Below are 17,442 nucleotides of genomic sequence, written 5' to 3' on the forward strand. Positions count from 1 at the left end.
GAAACATAGAAAATAGGTGCAGGAGTAGGCCATTCGGCCCTTCGAGCCTGCACCCGCCATTCAATATGATCATGGCTGATCATCCAACTCAGTATCCTGTACCTGCCTTCTCTCCATACCCCCTGATCCCTCTAGCCACAAGGGCCACTTCTAACTCCCTCTTAAATATCTTAAATATAGGTTAATTGGCTGACGTATATTGGAAATTGTCCCTAGTGTGTAGAATAGAATTTCTCCATAAATTGGGCTGTCCGCACAAATGCATTTTCCATTTAATATTTAGAACAGTATTGGACAGGCATAGAATTAGCGTATGGGGTGGTCGTTGCTCAGTGCTGACTCAGCGGGCTGAAGGGCCTATTTCCATACTGTATCTCTAAAGTCTAAAGGTCGTTCCTCAGCCTCCGACACCTCAGATAAAACACATCAAGTTTGTCTAACTCTTCCTTATTGCTAGTACCATCTAATCCAGACAACATCCCAGTGACCCTCCTCTGCCCCCTCTCCAAAACATGCACATCCTTCCTGTAATGCATTGACCAGAACTGTACGCAATACTGCAAATGTGGCCCAACCAACGTTTTGTTGAGCGGCATAAAGATTCTCAGCTGACAAAAGGGAGAGACAGAGGAGAAGTTGAATTTCAAATTGTCCTGAGTCCACATCCGAAACGTCACCCATTCAATAGACAATAGACAATAGGTGCAGGAGTAGGCCATTCGGCCCTTCGAGCCAGCACAGCCATTCAATGTGATCATGGCTGATCATCCCCATTCAGTACCCCGTTCCTGCCTTTACCCCATATCCCCTGACTCCACTATCTTTAAGAGCCCTATCTAGCTCTCTGTTGAAAGAATCCAGAGAACCAACCTCCACCGGCCTCTGAGGCAGAGAATTCCACAGACTCACAACTCTCTGTGAGAAAAAGTGTTTCCTCATCTCCGTTCTAAATGGCTTGCTCCTTATTCTTAAACTGTGGCCCCTGGTTCTGGACTCCCCCAACATCGGGAACATGTTTCCTGCCTCTAGCGTGTCCAAGGGACGACAGATGGCACAATGGGCTAAGTGTTCGGCTGGCAACCGGAAGGTAGCTGGTTCGAATCCCACTTGGAGTGCATACTGTCGTTGTGTCCTTGGGCAAGACACTTCACCCACCTTTGCCTGTGTGTGTCCTTGGGCAAGACACTTCACCCACCTTTGCCTGTGTGTGTGGATGTAATTATGTGAAGCACTTTGGGGTCAATGCAAGTTGACTAAAAATGTGCTATATAAATAAAGAAATGTTATTTAATTTAACAATCTTATATGTTTCAATAAGATATCCTCTCATCCTTCTGAACTCCAGAGTGTACAAGCCCAGCCGCTCCATTCTCTCAGCATATGACAGACCCGCCATCCCGGGAATTAGCCTTGTAAACCTACGCTGCACTCCCTCAATAGCAAGAATCCAGAGTAAAGGTCTTGACCCGAAACGTCACCCATTCCTTCTCTCCAGAGATGCTGCCTGTCCCACTGAGTTTCTCCAGCTTTTTGTGTCTTATTCACAGAGCAAATGTTGTCTAGTTTAGTTTAGAGATACAGCATGGAAACAGGCCCTTCAGCCCACTGAGTCCACGCCGACATTCGATCACCCGCTCACACTACTTCAATGTTATCCCATTCCCTACACACCAGAGGCAATTAACCTACAAACCTGCATGTCTTTGGAAAGCGGAAGGGAACCAGAGCACCCAGAGGGAGCTCACGCGGTCACAGAGAGAACGTGCAAACTCCACACGGACCGCGCCCGAGGTCAGAATCGAACCTGTGTCTCTGGCGCAGCGAGGCAGCAGCTCGGTGGGGAGGAAGTGGAGTTTGGAAGTGGACAGAGATTCCGCTGTGGAGAAGCAACACGTTCAAAGCAGCAGGTGATAGTTGGAGTAAGCAGAATGGGAGGGTGCGGTGTTGGAAAGGGCGGGGAATGTCTGGTGTCTGGATGGTAATTAATAACAACAAAAGATTTAAATGGAGAGAGTAGTGTTTATGTGTATGTTAGATGTGGCTGATGTGTGTGTTCCTATACGTTCAGAGTTAGATATTGGACCAAGTAGTAAAACTAAAGACTAAAAACCATTATATTTGTTATGAAAATTATATTCTTCAAATAGCGTGTGGTGGGTGGAAATAGTTTTGTTTCCTTTCACCGTTTGATGTGTATAATTCTGTGCTAATTGCTAGGAACTATTTCCCTCGGTAACCAGAAATGCACAGACATCAAACCAATTGCTTGCTTTAAAAAACAGTCATTAGACTTGTTATCCTGTGAAACTTTGTAGGATCGAGTGTATTCTCTAATACCCTGAACTGCACACTGCCCTGAGCAGCCTGAATACAATGATCTGATAGTGCCGTCTCGGCCTTTCAGGCTGAATGAATTCTGCAAAATCCAGCCTCTTAACCCTCTTTGAAATCTGAAAGGAAATCTAGCTGCCAAAGTAGTCGCCTGTTAATCAAATCTTCCAGTGTACTTTTACAGTCTGAGTATATAGTTAACAACTCCCCGGGGATCAATAGTTTAGTGTCTCTTCTCTGAGTAAATGCCCCTTCATAATCTGAAGAGTTCTTTGTGCAGTTCAGTCAGTCAGGAACAATTGCCTGCGTTGCCTTGGCAGAGAGTAAGTGAAGGTGATTTTATGGAGCCACAGTGGGCGAGCCGAGCCGGGCCTGTTGCCGGGGTATGTCCCCTCGCGGTCCGCAGGGATCTTCATAGGGTGGATGGCCTCTCATCTTAAATCTATGGCCTCCACTTCTTGATTCCCTTTGGCCTCCTCCATCCTGGCTAAACGGTGCTCCGAATTCACCCTATCCAATCCCCTCATGATTATATACATCTCCATGAGATCACCCCTCATCCTCCTGTGCTCCAACAGATAAAGTCCTAGCCTGCCCAACCCCCCCCCCCCCCCCCCCCCCCCCCCCCCCCCGTTAGCTCTGGCCCTCAAATCCAGGCAACGTCCTCGTAAATCGTCCATTACAGGATGGCCAAAAGTGAACATAATGTGTAACTGTCTCGGTCTGTTTTATTTTAACAGGCACAGACAATAAAAGTAGAGTCGATGTGAAACTGGCTGTTTATTGGGAATTGCGAGTCGGGAAGGATTGATTCACCAAAGCCTTGGTCTGGGAACCTTGTGGTGCTTGGAACCTGCTCCAAATGAGATGATTACCAGGATGTTAACAGGATGGAAAGATTTAATTAATTCTATAAATTCCTTGGCTGGGCAAATCTTACTTTTCTCACCAGGTGATGAAAGCACTGACAATCCTCTTGCTTTAGATTGTCAGAGTGTAAATAGAGACTTGCACATTGACTGCATCTTATCAGCTTGCTGTGGGATCTTTGCTTATCAGGGTCGTGTTGTTGGAGGGAGCAGGGTCAAAGGTCAGTTTGCAGTCTAGATTCTGTAACCTCTATAGAGAGGAAGGTTGAAGCAGTAACTAAGCACGGTTACAGGAACAAGGATTAATCATGGTTGTCAACCTACAATCTAAAAAAATAAAGGTTTTATGTTCTTTGCAGATAAGAAAAACAATAATGTTTTGTACCTTTGCTTATAGAATTCCATTAACGTACATTAAAAGTGACATTCTGCTAATAAATGCCCTTCATGCCACCGTGGAGAGGAAAACTCTTGGTTGAGGATTAAAAGATTGATGAACAAACCGTTGATATTCACAGCACACGTTAGCTCATACGCAAAAACTTATCAGTAGTTTGTAACTCCTAAATCAGACATGGGTGACAATAATCTGGTCTGAAGAACCAAAACTTCACCCATTCCTTCTCCCCAGAGATGCTGCCAGTCCCGCTGAGTTACTCCAGCTTTTTGTGTCTATCTTCGGAGTCAATAATCCAACCGCCCTCCCTCTTACAGTGGCGTCTAGTGGCTTGAGGTGAGAAACCTCCGTAAAACTCACAATTTGCAAATCTTTGGTTGTGCGCCCGAGACCATTAAACATCCGTGCTGTCTCCGCTTAAGTTAACTCATTGTATGCCTGCAGCGGCAATTGATTCCTTTCATTAACTTGGTCTGGATTGCCAGCCACTTGTCTCCTGCAACCAGATGTACATAATAGAACCTCAACTGCCTGTACGAGGGAGAAGTATTTCTTTCTCTCTGTCTGCCTTTTTCCTCTATCTTGGAGAAATAAAGAACTACAGGAAGGCAAATGGTAGCTTCAAGCGTTTAACTCATGAAATGACCTTGCGTAGGGAGGCCGCTGAGAGAACAAAGAGAAACCCAGCAGAGGGGGCCGCCGAGAACAAAGTGAGACATGGCGTTGGGTGGGGGGGGGAGTAAAAGGGACCACCGGGACTATATTGGATACTTTTTTAACTTTGACAGCACCCTTTATGTGGTGACTGTTTGCGTACTTGTGCATTGTACGCAGGGCAACAAATTTCACTGTACAAGTACATGTGACAATAAAGTATCAATTAATTAATCAAGTAGTTCCTTGAATGCTCCCTATGTGCAAGTTTACCTGTTTTTGCCCTTCCAACGTATATCTCATCTCTTCAAAGTCTCACCTGGTTAAGTTTGAAATCTTGGCTCATGACATGGCTCACTCTCTCATTTATCTCCACATCAAAGAAAGACACAAAGTGCTGGAGAAACTCAGCGGGTCAGGCAGCATCTCTGGTGAACATGTATGGGTGACGTTTTGGGTCAGGACCCTTCTTCAGACTGATTGTGGAGTCCTCCCTATTTGACTATATACGAAATTGGGATGACGTTGTCCCAGTTACCTAGGGGTCAGATTGTTAACTAGTTCTGCTGTGTGTGTCTACAGTGGCCAAGCATAACTTCGCACATGAGAAAGGACAGGAATCAATTGTAAGAGAGGCTGAGTGTAAAAATGTTCCAATAAAAGTCTGAAATTGGAAAGAGATCCTATTTTCAAAGTTTAACTTGTCTCCAAAGGCTTTTTTAAAATATTTTAAAAGTCCCAGAATAAATCTCAACAGTAGCTGTGCTTTATTTTGTTGCTTTAAAACAAAGTTAGACCTGGAATTAATTGAAGATGGACAGTTCCAAATATTTTTACACCAGCCATAGTTCCGCTGAAATTCATCCCAAAAGAAATAAATCCAAAGAGTACGATAACAGCCACAATAAAAGCTGACACTGGTTAACTTTGGAGTATTTTTGAGGAGTTCATGTTCCAGTGTGAATTTGATACATATATATATATATATATAAGCCATATATATATATAGTTTTATATATATACATAACGAGAAAGAGAGAGAGACACACACACACACACACACACACACACACACACACACACACACACACACACACACACACACACACACACACACACACACACACACACACAAAATGCTGGAGTAACTCAGCAGGACAGGAAGCATCTCTGAAGAGAAGGAATGTGTGACGTTTCGGGTATATACTGTATATACCCACCCAGCGGTATGAGTATTGATTTCTCTTAATTTCAAATAACCCTTACTATCTCTCTCTCTCTCTCTCTCTCTCTCTCTCTCTCTCTCTCTCTCTCTCTCTCTCTCTCTCTCTCTCTCTCTCTCTCTCTCTCTCTCTCTCTCTCTCTCTCTCTCTCTCTGTCCCCCCCCCTAGTCGTCCTGTTACTTTCACTGTTTCATCAACCTGAATGTCTCCACCCAAAACGTCACCCATTCCTTCTCTCCAGAGATGCTGCCTGTCCTGCTGAGTTACTCCAGCATTTTGCGTCTACCTTCGATTTAAACCAGCATCTGCAGTTCTTTCCTACACATTCACTGTTCGTATCCCTTCATTATCACCACCTCCACAGCCAACAATGGACCATTGTGGGCTCCACCTTTCCTGGGTGATCGGTGCTGGCTCTGATTTGTCCTGAACCTTTTCATACCTCTTGTTTCCCTCTGCCCCGAGTCTGAAGAAGGGCCTCGACCTGAAACATCACCTATTTCCTTTTCTCCAGAGATGCTGCCAGTATAAACCAGCAGTATATATGCGAACGGTATATTGATAAAGGCAAACTGGAGCAGATTCTAGGAAAGCACAACAGTCCTGTGCCTAGACATCAAGTTTGCGTTTTTTCACCATCTTTATAAAATATTACTTATTCTACCCAGCTTGTATGCACGAGAAGCGATTTTTCCGATATTTTATAAGATATTTTTAGATCTTGGTTTGACTTATTTTTAATGTCAAGTGTCCAAATGTAACTCTAGGTGTAAAAGCCACCCTTGTGGTTGTGACAATCGTCTCAGGAGCAATCGGAAACTTAAAGGAAAATGGTGGATTTCTTACTCCTTAGTTCCTTTATGTGCAGGTTTGTACTGTGGATTAAAGAATGCAAAAGGACAGATCAGGGTGTCACCTCATTTATAAATGCTCAGACGCGAGCGACCTGCTTCATTTGGGGGTCTAAGTTGCAGAGAGGAATAGAATGAAGCACAGAACGACGTTAGCATCTCCTGAATTTTGAGTTCTATGCTTTCTTGGACACACAACAAAAATGCTACAATGGAGTTGTTTGTGGCACACTGAAAACAACAACGTTGGAACTTGATGGAGTTCCAGTAAGACCCTGCATCCATTACTATAGAGTTATTTAGTTCTATATCAAGGTCCTCGATGCGATGAATCTGTGCTTGTTACTGCCTGCACAATTTACAAAGCTTGCATTCATCGTCAAAAGGGACAGCTGAAAGGCAAATCCTTCTCTTGAAATCGGGGGCGGCACAGTGGTGCAGCGGTAGAGTTGCAGCCTTACAGCACCAGAGTCCTGGGTTCGATCCTGACTACGGGTGCTGTCTGTACAGAGTTTTACGCTCTTCCTGTGACCACACTGGTTTCCTCCGGTTGCTCTGGGTTTACTCCCACATACCAAAGACGTACAGGTTTGTAGGTTAATCGGCTTTGGTAAAATTGTAAATTGTCCCTAGTGTGTGTAGGATAGTGTTAGTGTGCGAGGATCGCTGGTCAGTGCAGACTCAGTGGACTGATCGGCCTGTTCCGCGCCCTGCATCTCTAAACTAAACGCGCAGACAGATATGCTGACTATTTCCGATTTCTCAGCAGTTGCGGGTTTGAATTCTGCTTTTACCAAGGTTTTCCAGTTCTGTTGCCATCCTTCCTGCTGTGTCTGAAACGCTCCCACTTTTCTTCCACACTTCCTCTGAGCCCGAAACTGGATAGCAAAATAAATTGCAGCCATCAGCTGTATTACTATGTGCCATTCCATTTATAGAATCTGTAAAGAAAATATATGTGGTGGGCCTGGGAGGGGGCATATGAAAGTCGACATGCAGGCTTCTCTACAGTTCGATGCCTTATTAAGAGTTGATCACAGGGATCTCTGCATGCTTTTGATTGAATGAAAGATACCGGCCCTTTGACCCACTGAGTCCACGCTGACATTTGTCATTCACAATTGTCCAGAAACTAACATGAAGCAGACATTACTTAAAACTGTGAGCCTTTAGAGTCTGGTGAGTTTATGAGATACAACAAAACATAAAATGTCAGGACATTCCACCTTCTTTATCCCCAACTTGACATTGGAATATTTTAACCACTTCTACCGTCTGCCTTAATCAAGCCCCAGGTGGTACTTAGGCTGAAGCTGATCTTGCGACCATTTTATTAAAGGCGTTCTTTCATCAGTAAACCTACCCTTCAGGCATGTAATCTAAACTCATTGTTATCCACGCAAACCTTTGTCTATTTCAACTTTGCAGCAATAAGTGATAAAACATTTCTTTCATTTGAAATGACGGTGTCCCTGACCACTGCCTCAACAGGACATATTAGTGGACTTCAGGCATTAAGTAAGGATTTTCTAGTTAAATGCATCAAGATTGGATATCATCTGTTCCAGCCCTAAATTTCTATCCAAAGTTATCTTTGAATTTGTTCCATTGCAAGTATATTGAATTTCAATGCACAGCTTCACTGAATGTAAAATTAATTGGATGCAGACAGGACTGTTCATTTTTACATAGGTCATGCATAATTATACATCCCTGGATCTATTTAAATTGTTAAATTGGCAGTTTTATTTTCTTGAGCATTAAACATGATTTTCTCAACAACTATTTTACTATCGTTAAGACTTTAAACATAGATTGCAATGCAAAGGCAGGCTTCGAAATGAGTGTGGCTGCCTGTTGTGCATTGGCAGCATGGATTTGGGACGTTGGACTTGCATCAAACTTTTCTTTTGCAAGTAATGCCATCAGCCTAATGCCATCAAAATCACATCGTTTGAAATGCTCTGAAAGATCATCTGTTACAGAGCCATTCCAGAATATATTCATGGACATTCACAGGCATGTGCCAATATATTCAACCCACAGAAGGAAAATGGACAGTAGAGTGGCCAGGTTCGATCCCAGCCTCGAGTTGCGTCTTTTTTTTAATCAAAAAATGTATTCAGTTATTAAAAAAATAATATTTACAATACAACAAAACAAACCAGAACCCACCACCATAATACAATACAAACAAATATCCTAAAACAACTACTATACAACTATATTACAATACTTATTGTGGATGCATTCAACCCCCTGCGGTGCCCAGCGGTCCCGCAACTCCCCTAAGGGTGCCCCGTGGACAGGGCGTAGTCCCTTTCTAACTCCACCTGGGCACGGACGTAACCCCGGAAAAGGGGCAGGCAGCCGGCTCGGGCAGAGCCCTCTTCCGCCTGGCGCCGTGACTTTGAGTGCTGTCTGTGTGAGGTTTGCACGTTCTCCCTGTGACCGCGTGGGATTCCTCCGGCTGCTCGGATTTCCTCCCACATCTCAAAGAAGTGCAGGTCTGTAGGTTATGCCCCTGTCCCACTTGGGAAACCTGAACGGAAACCTCTGGAGACTTTGCGCCCCACCCAAGGTTTTTGTGCGGTTCCCGGAGGTTTTCGTCAGTCTCCCTACCTGCTTCCACTACCTGCAACCTCCGGCAACCACCTGCAACCTCCAGGGAACCGCACGGAAACCTTGGGTGGGGCGCAACGTCTCCAGAGGTTTCCGTTCAGGTTTCCTAAGTGGGACAGGGGCATAACTCAGCCTCTGTGAATGGCTCAGTAGTGTGTAGGGAGTGCGTGAGAAAGTGAGATAACATAGAACTAGTGTGAACAGTTGGTCGGCATGGACTTGGTGGGCTGAAGGGCCAGTTTCCTCACTGAATCTCTCAACTAAACTAAACCTACTGCCGTGTGTAGGAAATAATTGCAGATGCTGGTTTAAACCAAAGATAAACAGAAAATGCTGGAGGAACTCAATGGCACAGGCAGCAGCATCTCTGGAGAGAAGGAATGGGTGACATTTCGGGTCAAGACCCTTCTTCACACTGAATGGGTGACTTTTCAATGGGAGACCCAAGCATCTGAAGAAGGGTCTTGACCCGAAACTTCACCCATTCCTCCTCTCCAGAGATGTTGCCTGTCCCGCTGAACTAATCCAGCATTTTGTGACTATCTTCGGTGTAAAACTACTGCCATCTCTCATCTTCAGGATATGCATCGGTGGAGGCAGCAAATGGTGGTGGGGAAGTGACTGGTTATTGGCTGGAGTGTGAGACAAAGGCATGAGGTAAAAAGGAGGCAAAGAGATGTCAGATAAGGAAAGACAAGCGAGTTGAGAGTATTTAATTGTCATATGTACCGAATTGGGACAATGAAATCCTAACTTGCAGTAGCCCAACAGTTTTGTCCCAACACAGTTGCCAATAGGTAACATAATAAATAATCCAACATTTAAAAAAAATAAAAAAATAAACCCAATTTAGTGCAACACAAACCAACGCCCAAAGTTCTTAGTGCAACCAATACAGTTCATAGTTTAGTTAGAGTCCGTAGTGTTCAATACATGGATGTTGGGAAGAAGCTGTTCCTGAACTTGGACGTTACAGTTTTCAGGCTCTAATACCTTCTTCCCAATGGCAGGAGTGAAGTGAGTGCATGACCAGGATGGTGTGGGTCTTTGGTGATGCTGGCTGCCTTCTTAAGACAGCGATTTTGTACATCCCTTCAATGGTGGGGAGGTCAGTGCCCGTGTTGGGTCGGGTAGTGTCCACCACTTTTTGCCATCTCCTTCATTACTGGTCGTTCTCCGGGTGCTCTGGTTTCCTCCCACTTTCCAAATCGTGCAGTTTGTAGGTTAATCGCGTCTGCAAATTGCCCTTGCGGTCGGTGTGCAGGATAGAGCTAGTGTACGCTGTGTTCGATGGTCAGTGCGGACTCAGTGGGCCAAAGGGTCTGTTTCCACGCTGTACCTTTGAACTAAACTAAAACTAAACTAAAAGCCTAACGTTGGTTGTGGGCAGGGCAACATTTCAAAGGCATTTAATGAGTAAAATCCCATCTGCAGCACAAGCAGCAGGAACTTTAAATGATACTTTATGCTGGCACATTTACAGCTAAAGTAGTTAATGCAGGAATAGGCTTTGCCTGGAACATTACCCAAGTCCGCTATTGTTTCAAGCCTCAGTGTATTATATTGCTGCCACTGACCTCCCTCCCTAATAAGGTGCATCAATAACGTTGCCACCGCAGTGATGACTTACAACCCCCTCACCAAAGAGCGGGTCTTTAAATCTGTTGCCATGGCAACAGCTGTTCGTAGAGGTCGGTGAAAGAGATTCTGCCCTGCTCCTGGTCTTTTTGGCTGTTTTGTTGTTTTCTTTTCAAAGCAATTTCTGTTTGCCTTTAGTTTGCCAAGCCAGAATGTACTTCTCTTTGGAGACCATTTACAGACCATTTGCATTTCAGAAGTAAGTTACTCTGACCTGCTTGCACTTCCCTGGGGGGGCCTCAGGAATGAGTAGTTCACGCACGTTTATCCATGCCGTGTGTTCGCATGCTCACTACCATTTCCGTGCTGTTTTGTTTCTAGTGAAGCAGTTCCAGAAATCATACTGCTCTGTGTCTGCAGAAAGTCAAAATAACATGTATGGACATTATTTATAGAAAAGAGTGCACTTCTGTGGGAACGGCAACTGTGACCTAAATAGACATCTTAATAGGGTCACAAGGAACTGCAGATACAGGTTGACAAAAAAAGAAAAAGACACAAAGTGCAGGAGTAACTCAGCAGATCAGGCAGCTTCTCTGGAGAACATGGATAGGTGAAGTTTTGGATCGGGACACTGCTTCCAGCTGATTGTAGTGGGGGTGGGGGGGGGGGGTTGATGCAGGGGGGGAAGAGGGGCGGGGAAGAAAGCTGGGAGAGAGGCTGGGGCAACACAAAACCTGGCAAGTGATAGGTGGATACAGGGGAGGAGGGGCGGGTGGATTGGTAGATGGTTGGACAAAGACCAGAGATATAAAGACAAAAAGTGTGAGATAAGGAGATAAGAATGGATGATGTGCAGAATGTGAAGCCTGAAGAAACAATATAGGTGGTGGGAGTTGGAGGGTGGGAGCTGCTGGGGCGGGGATGGGAAAGGGAGAAATGGGAGCGTATCTAGGATATACCCAGGGGAAAGGGGGAAACAGATATGGGGTGATGGGTCGTTTATAGGTTAGTTATAAAAAATTGAGAATTCACTTTAGACTTTAGCGATACAGCGCGGAAACAGGCCCTTCAGCCTACTGAGTCTTCGCCGACCAGCAATCACCCCGTACAGTAGGACTATACCACACACTAGGGACAATTTACTACTTGCCAAAATCAGTTAACCTACAAACGTGTACGTCTTTGGATTGTGGGAGGAAACCGGAGCACCCGCAGAAAACCCACGTGGTCACAGGGAGAACATGCAAACTCTGTACAGACAGCACCCGGAGTCAGGATCGAACCCGAGTCTCTGGCGCTCTAAGGCAGGAACACTAACGCTGCACCACCGTGCTGCCCCAATTTCAATGTTCATGCTGTTGGGTTGTAAGATACCCAAGTGGAATATGAGGTGCTGTTCCTCCAGTTTGCCTGTGTCCTTCCTCACTCTGGCAATGGAGGAAGCCCAGGACAAAGAGGACGGTACTTTGCCTTTGAGATGCTCCTCTGCTTCTCACTTCCCCCCCTCCCCCAGCTCCTTCTGATCCGTTTACTCCACGGTTGACTCACTTGGCGTGTAGGCTGTGTTCGAGCATTAAATCGCCTCTCTCTGAGAAGTCGTCCCCCTGGACTAGCGAGAGAGCGAGGTCTGATTTTCCTCTCCATGAACACACTGATGCTTCCCAGATTTGCTGCCACGTGGTACCAAGACAATAGCAGGCCAGAAACAGGAAGTGGGAAGGCAGTGAAGTGTTGCAGTAAAAAGAGTTTTCAGAAAGGCAAAACCCCTTGATACCCGAAAATAGGGTTTGCTTTTTAGCTTGAAGTTAGTTTGCAGAGGAGATTTCCTTTGCATGATGGTGATGGTGGCACAGTGTGAAGAAAGGTCCCAACCTGAAACCTCGCCTTTCCATCTTGTCCAGAGATGCTGCCTGGCCAGCTGAGTTAATCCGGCACTTTTGTTTTTTGTTACAGGCCTTTATTCGGTGTTAGTTTGAATTTCCAGGCTTCCAACACATGGACATAATCAGAACTTACATTCTCACCAATGACCACAATTCTATTGCAAAAGTACATGGATTATTATTGGTATCTGTGTACATGAGACCGCTGCTGCATCAGAGTTCAAATAGTGTTGTTTAATCAAAAACAACTTATAAGTTAATGTTAGGTAGACAAATATGCTGGAGAAACTCCAGCGGGTGAGTTAATGTTTAAAAAATACAGGAACAGAATTAGGTTATTCAGCCCATCAAGTCTACTCTGCCATTCAATCATGGCTGATCTATCGTTCCCTCCCAACCCCATTCTCCTGACTTCTCCTCATAACCCCTGACACCCTTACTGATCAAGAACGTATCAATCTCCGCCTTAAAAATATCCAGTGATCTGGCCTCCCCAGCCGTCTGTGGCAATGAATTCCACAGATTTATCACCCTCTGACTAGAGAAATTCCTCCTCACCTCCTTTCTAAAGGTACGTCTTTTTATTCTGAGGCTATGCCCACTGGTCCTGGACTCTCCCACTAGTGGAAACATCTCCTCTCCATCCACTCCATCCAAGCCTTTCACTCTTCGGTAAGTTTATATTTATGACCTTTGTAATTCCATGGTAGTTCATTCTTCGATGCGACCTCAAAGAGTGAACCACCATGGAATTACAAAGCTTGAAGAGAAATAAATGCACTAATCCATCTTAATTTGCTCCGTTCTCTAGTTCTCTGTTCATGATAAATGGGATACTTGGCTGAGCACACAGAGTGGATGTACATAACCTGAAAACAATGAATATCAAAGGATGAGGTTGCCTTTTGGAAATCTGTGTTATTAATTTGCACTTGAGTAATGTAATCCAGCTCTGATCATTTAAACATCTTGACTTTGCTTTAAAATTCAATGCTGTTGCTTAGATGGTTTGGGAACAGCTCCATCCAAGACCACAGGAAATTGCAGAGAATTGTGGACGTAGCCCAAGCCATCACACAAACGTAGCCCTGCCGTTGACTTAACCAATACTTCACGTTGCCTCAGCAAGGCCACCAGCATAATCAAGGACGAGTCTCACTCTCTCTTCTCCCCTCTCCCATCAGGCAAGAGGTACAAAAGCGTGAAAACCCATACCTCCAGAATTTTAGACTTTAGACCAGAGATACAGTGTGGAAACAGGCTGCTCGGCCCATCGAGTCAGCGCTGACAAGCGATCCCCGTACTAGCACTATCCTACACACTAGGGACAATTTCCAATCTTTACTGAAGCCACTTATCGACAAGCCTGCATGTCTTTGGAATGTGGAAGGAAACCGGAGCACCCGGAGAAAACCCACGCGGTCACAGGGAGAACGTACAAATTCCATACAGACAGCACCCATAGTCAGGATCGAACCTGGGTCTCTGGCGTAGTGAGGCGGCAACTGCACCGCTGCGCCACGGTGCTGCCCCAAGTTGTCATTGTCATTGTCATTATCATTCAGGTAAAAATATTACCAACTCAGTTTCGATTACTCCATTTTGGATTTATTGTTTTCTCAGTACACACGGGTCTCTGATCACCTATACAGGCCACTGGTTAGTCTTGAGTACCAGATGACTGCCACTTATTCATAATTGTCTTTAACTCTGGGCTAACAACTGGTACAGGTATTGTCACAAGTGCCAAGACACAGTGCAAAGCTTTTGTGTGCATGCTATCCAATTTAATCAGGTCCACCACTGATTTTCCGGCACCCTTGGTTCCAGAGCCTTTCTGGATTATCCATTTGTCGGATCAACAGAGATCACGGCCTTAGGGGGGTCGAGGTACCGGTTGGCTATGGGAATGGATCTTCCAGTTTCAGCCGGGTCAACGTTCCAGAACCCCGGCCGCAGAGGGTAAATCCGACTCTCTTGATCAGCGAAGAAGTCCAGACACGGTCGAGATCGGCTTCCTCATCCGACCTAGGCTCCGCATTATTGGGGGGGTCTTCCGGGGGGAGGGGGGGTTGTCCAGATTAAAGAGGGGGCCAAACCACCAGTTGCTGGAAAACCGGTGGTAGGCCTTTACATGAATACAATGTAGAATACAGGTAGAGCAAAGAGAAAAATACCAGTGTAGAGTATTGTTTTGCAGTATTGTAGTGCTACAGTTCCAGAGAAGAAGTTCAATGTCTGCAACGAGGTAGGTTGGAAGATCGAGACTACACCCTAGCTTATGGGAGGACTGGTCAGAGGTCCGACAACAGAGGGCAGGAAGCCTGAGTTTGGTGGTGGCGCCTTCAAGCTTTTGGTGCCTTCTGCCCAACGGGAGTGGGGAGGAGAGGGAATGACCGGGATGAGCAGGACCGTGGTGAGACTGATGTGCTGCGATGGAAAAACAGATGATGTCTGGAGACTTTGGGCTCTGGCCGGCTGATGATATATGGAGAAAGCTTCCATTTGTAACAACTGCGTTGTTTGATCTAAAGCTCTGATTCCATTGTTTGGATCGGGGTCATAAAGACCTGGATTTGGGCTTGAACAGCAGTGGAGTTCGTGCCAGTAATAAATCTGCCTAGTTTACATGCAGACTACTTTCCTCTACTGAGAGCAGCAGGCAAATGGATTATTCAAATAGCTTGGGGCAGTTAGGAGAAGGCAATACGTTAAACTGAGGCAGTGGTTCGCAAACTTTTTTTTGGCAAATGCCCATTACAAAAATTCTGTTTGCAGATAATTTCAACACAAAAAATGATAATTGTCATTGTTATGTTCCTACTGTTTTGTCTCAGTATCAACTTAGAAAAAGCAACTCATCTACTAGAAACAGCAGCTTAAATATGTTCAACAGTAAAATAAGTAAAGCTATTTTTTTACAATCTAGATGTACTGGGCATTACATAAAACAAGTTTGCATTTCATTGGTGAGTTTCAATGTCTGTATAACTCGTTGTCATCTAGCCCATAGTTAACAATGGCCTGTTAATATCATCAGGTTTTTTTTGCATATCTTTCATTCATTTGTTCTATATCTCTGTATATCACCTTCTATATCTCTCGTTTCCCATTCCCCTGACCCTCATTCTGAAGAAGGGTCTCGACTCGAAACATCACCTATTCCTTTTCTCCAGAGATGCTGCCTGACCTGCTGAGTTACTCCAGCTTTTTGAAAAGCACATTTCACATTCTCAAGGCAAAGTCCTTTGTTGCTAATGAAGTAATCTTTTGAAGAAATGCCCCTGTCCCACTTAGGAAACCTCTGGAGACTTTGCGCCCCACCCAAGGTTTCTCTGCGGTTCCCGGAGGTTGCAGGTGGTTGCCGGAGGTTGCAGGTAGTGGAAGCAGGTAGGGAGACTGACAAAAACCTCCGGGAACCGCACGGAAACCTTGGGTGTGGCGCAAAGTCTCCAGAGGTTTCCGTTCAGGTTTCCTAAGTGGGACAGGGGCATAAAAGGTTATCTAGTGGAGACGTATAACAGCCAATTTGTACACAAGAAGATTTGATGAATTGAATTACCAAATTATTTTACTTTTAGAGATACAGCATGGAAAAAGAGCGTTTGGCCCACCATGTCCATGCCAACCATCAATCATCCACTCTCTCCCCATCCCCGCACACGCAACAAGGGCAGAGTCCCTCTGGTCCTCACCTTTCACCCCACCAGCCGGCAAATACAACACATAATCCTCCGCCATTTCCGCCACCTCCAACGTGACCCCACCACTCGCCACATCTTCCCATCTCCCCCCATGTCTGCCTTCCGCAAAGACCGCTCCCTCCGCAACTCCCTCGTCAATTCTTCCCTTCCCTCCCGCACCACCCCCTCCCCGGGCACTTTCCGTTGCAACCGCAAGAAATGCAACACCTGTCCCTTCACCTCCCCCCTCGACTCCATTCAAGGTCCCAAGCAGTCGTTCCAGGTGCGACAAAGGTTCACCTGTATCTCCTCCAACCTCATCTACTGCATCCGCTGCTCTAGATGTCAGCTGATTTACATCGGTGAGACCAAGCGTAGGTTGGGCGACCATTTCGCCGAACACCTCCGCTCAGTCCGCAATAACCTACCTGACCTCCCGGTGGCTCAGCACTTCAACTCTTCACACTAGTTCTATGTAATCTCACTTTCACATTCACTCCCTACACACTGGGGGCAATTTAATGAGGCCAGTTAACCTACAAGTCCACACGTCTTTGGGATTTGAGGGGAAACCAGAGTACCCAGAGAAAACTACGCGATCACAGGAAGAACATGAAAACTCCACACAGTCAGCACCTGTTGTTGGGATTGAACCTGTGAGGCAGCAGCTCTACCGCTGTGACACACTGTCATGCTAAACTTGACTAAATGACTCATTTGGAATAAATGTGAGTTTAAAGGTTAGACATTCTTTGCAAGTGTGATACTTTTGTACGGTCTGGGTGTGGTCGGGGTAACCTGGTTAAATGAGGGCGAAGGGGAAGACCCATCATTACTGAGGTGGCCTGACGGAGGGAGGGGAGCAGTAGGACCCAGGAGAGTCAGACCCCGCGGTGTTGGAGTCTGCAGCGTGGAGGCTGTCGGCGTGGTGCTGAGCCTTGTACTCAGGTGAGACATCTGAAGTTCCTTGTATCAGGACTGGGCAGAGTGGAAGTGGAGAGGATGTTTTCACTAGTTGGAAAGTCAACGGCCAGAGGCCATAGCCTCAGACTAAAACAATATACCTTTAGAAAGGAGATGTGGAGGAATCTCTGTAGCCAGAGGGTGGTGAATCTGTGGAATTCATTGCCACAGACGGCTGTGGAGGCCAAGTCAATGGATATTTATAGGGCTGAGAATCACAAGTTCATGATTAGTACGGGTGTCAAGAGTTATGGGGAGAAGGCAGGAGAATGGGATTGAGAGGGAAAGATAGATCAACCATGATTGAATGGCAGAATAGGCTTGATGGCCTAATACTGCTCCTATCACTTATGAACACAATGTACCCCTTCATATCTATTTTAAC

The 17,442-nt window shown here is 45.5% G+C and overlaps 1 protein-coding gene across 3 annotated transcripts in view; it reads left to right on the forward strand.

Annotated features, from left to right (window-relative positions):
- emid1 (EMI domain containing 1) overlaps positions 1–17,442 on the forward strand; it is a 233,281-nt gene that overhangs the window by 29,273 nt on the left and 186,566 nt on the right. The window lies entirely within an intron of this gene.

This window comes from Amblyraja radiata, chromosome 25 (assembly GCF_010909765.2).
Source record: "Amblyraja radiata isolate CabotCenter1 chromosome 25, sAmbRad1.1.pri, whole genome shotgun sequence".
NCBI classification, from domain to species: Eukaryota; Metazoa; Chordata; class Chondrichthyes; order Rajiformes; family Rajidae; genus Amblyraja; species Amblyraja radiata.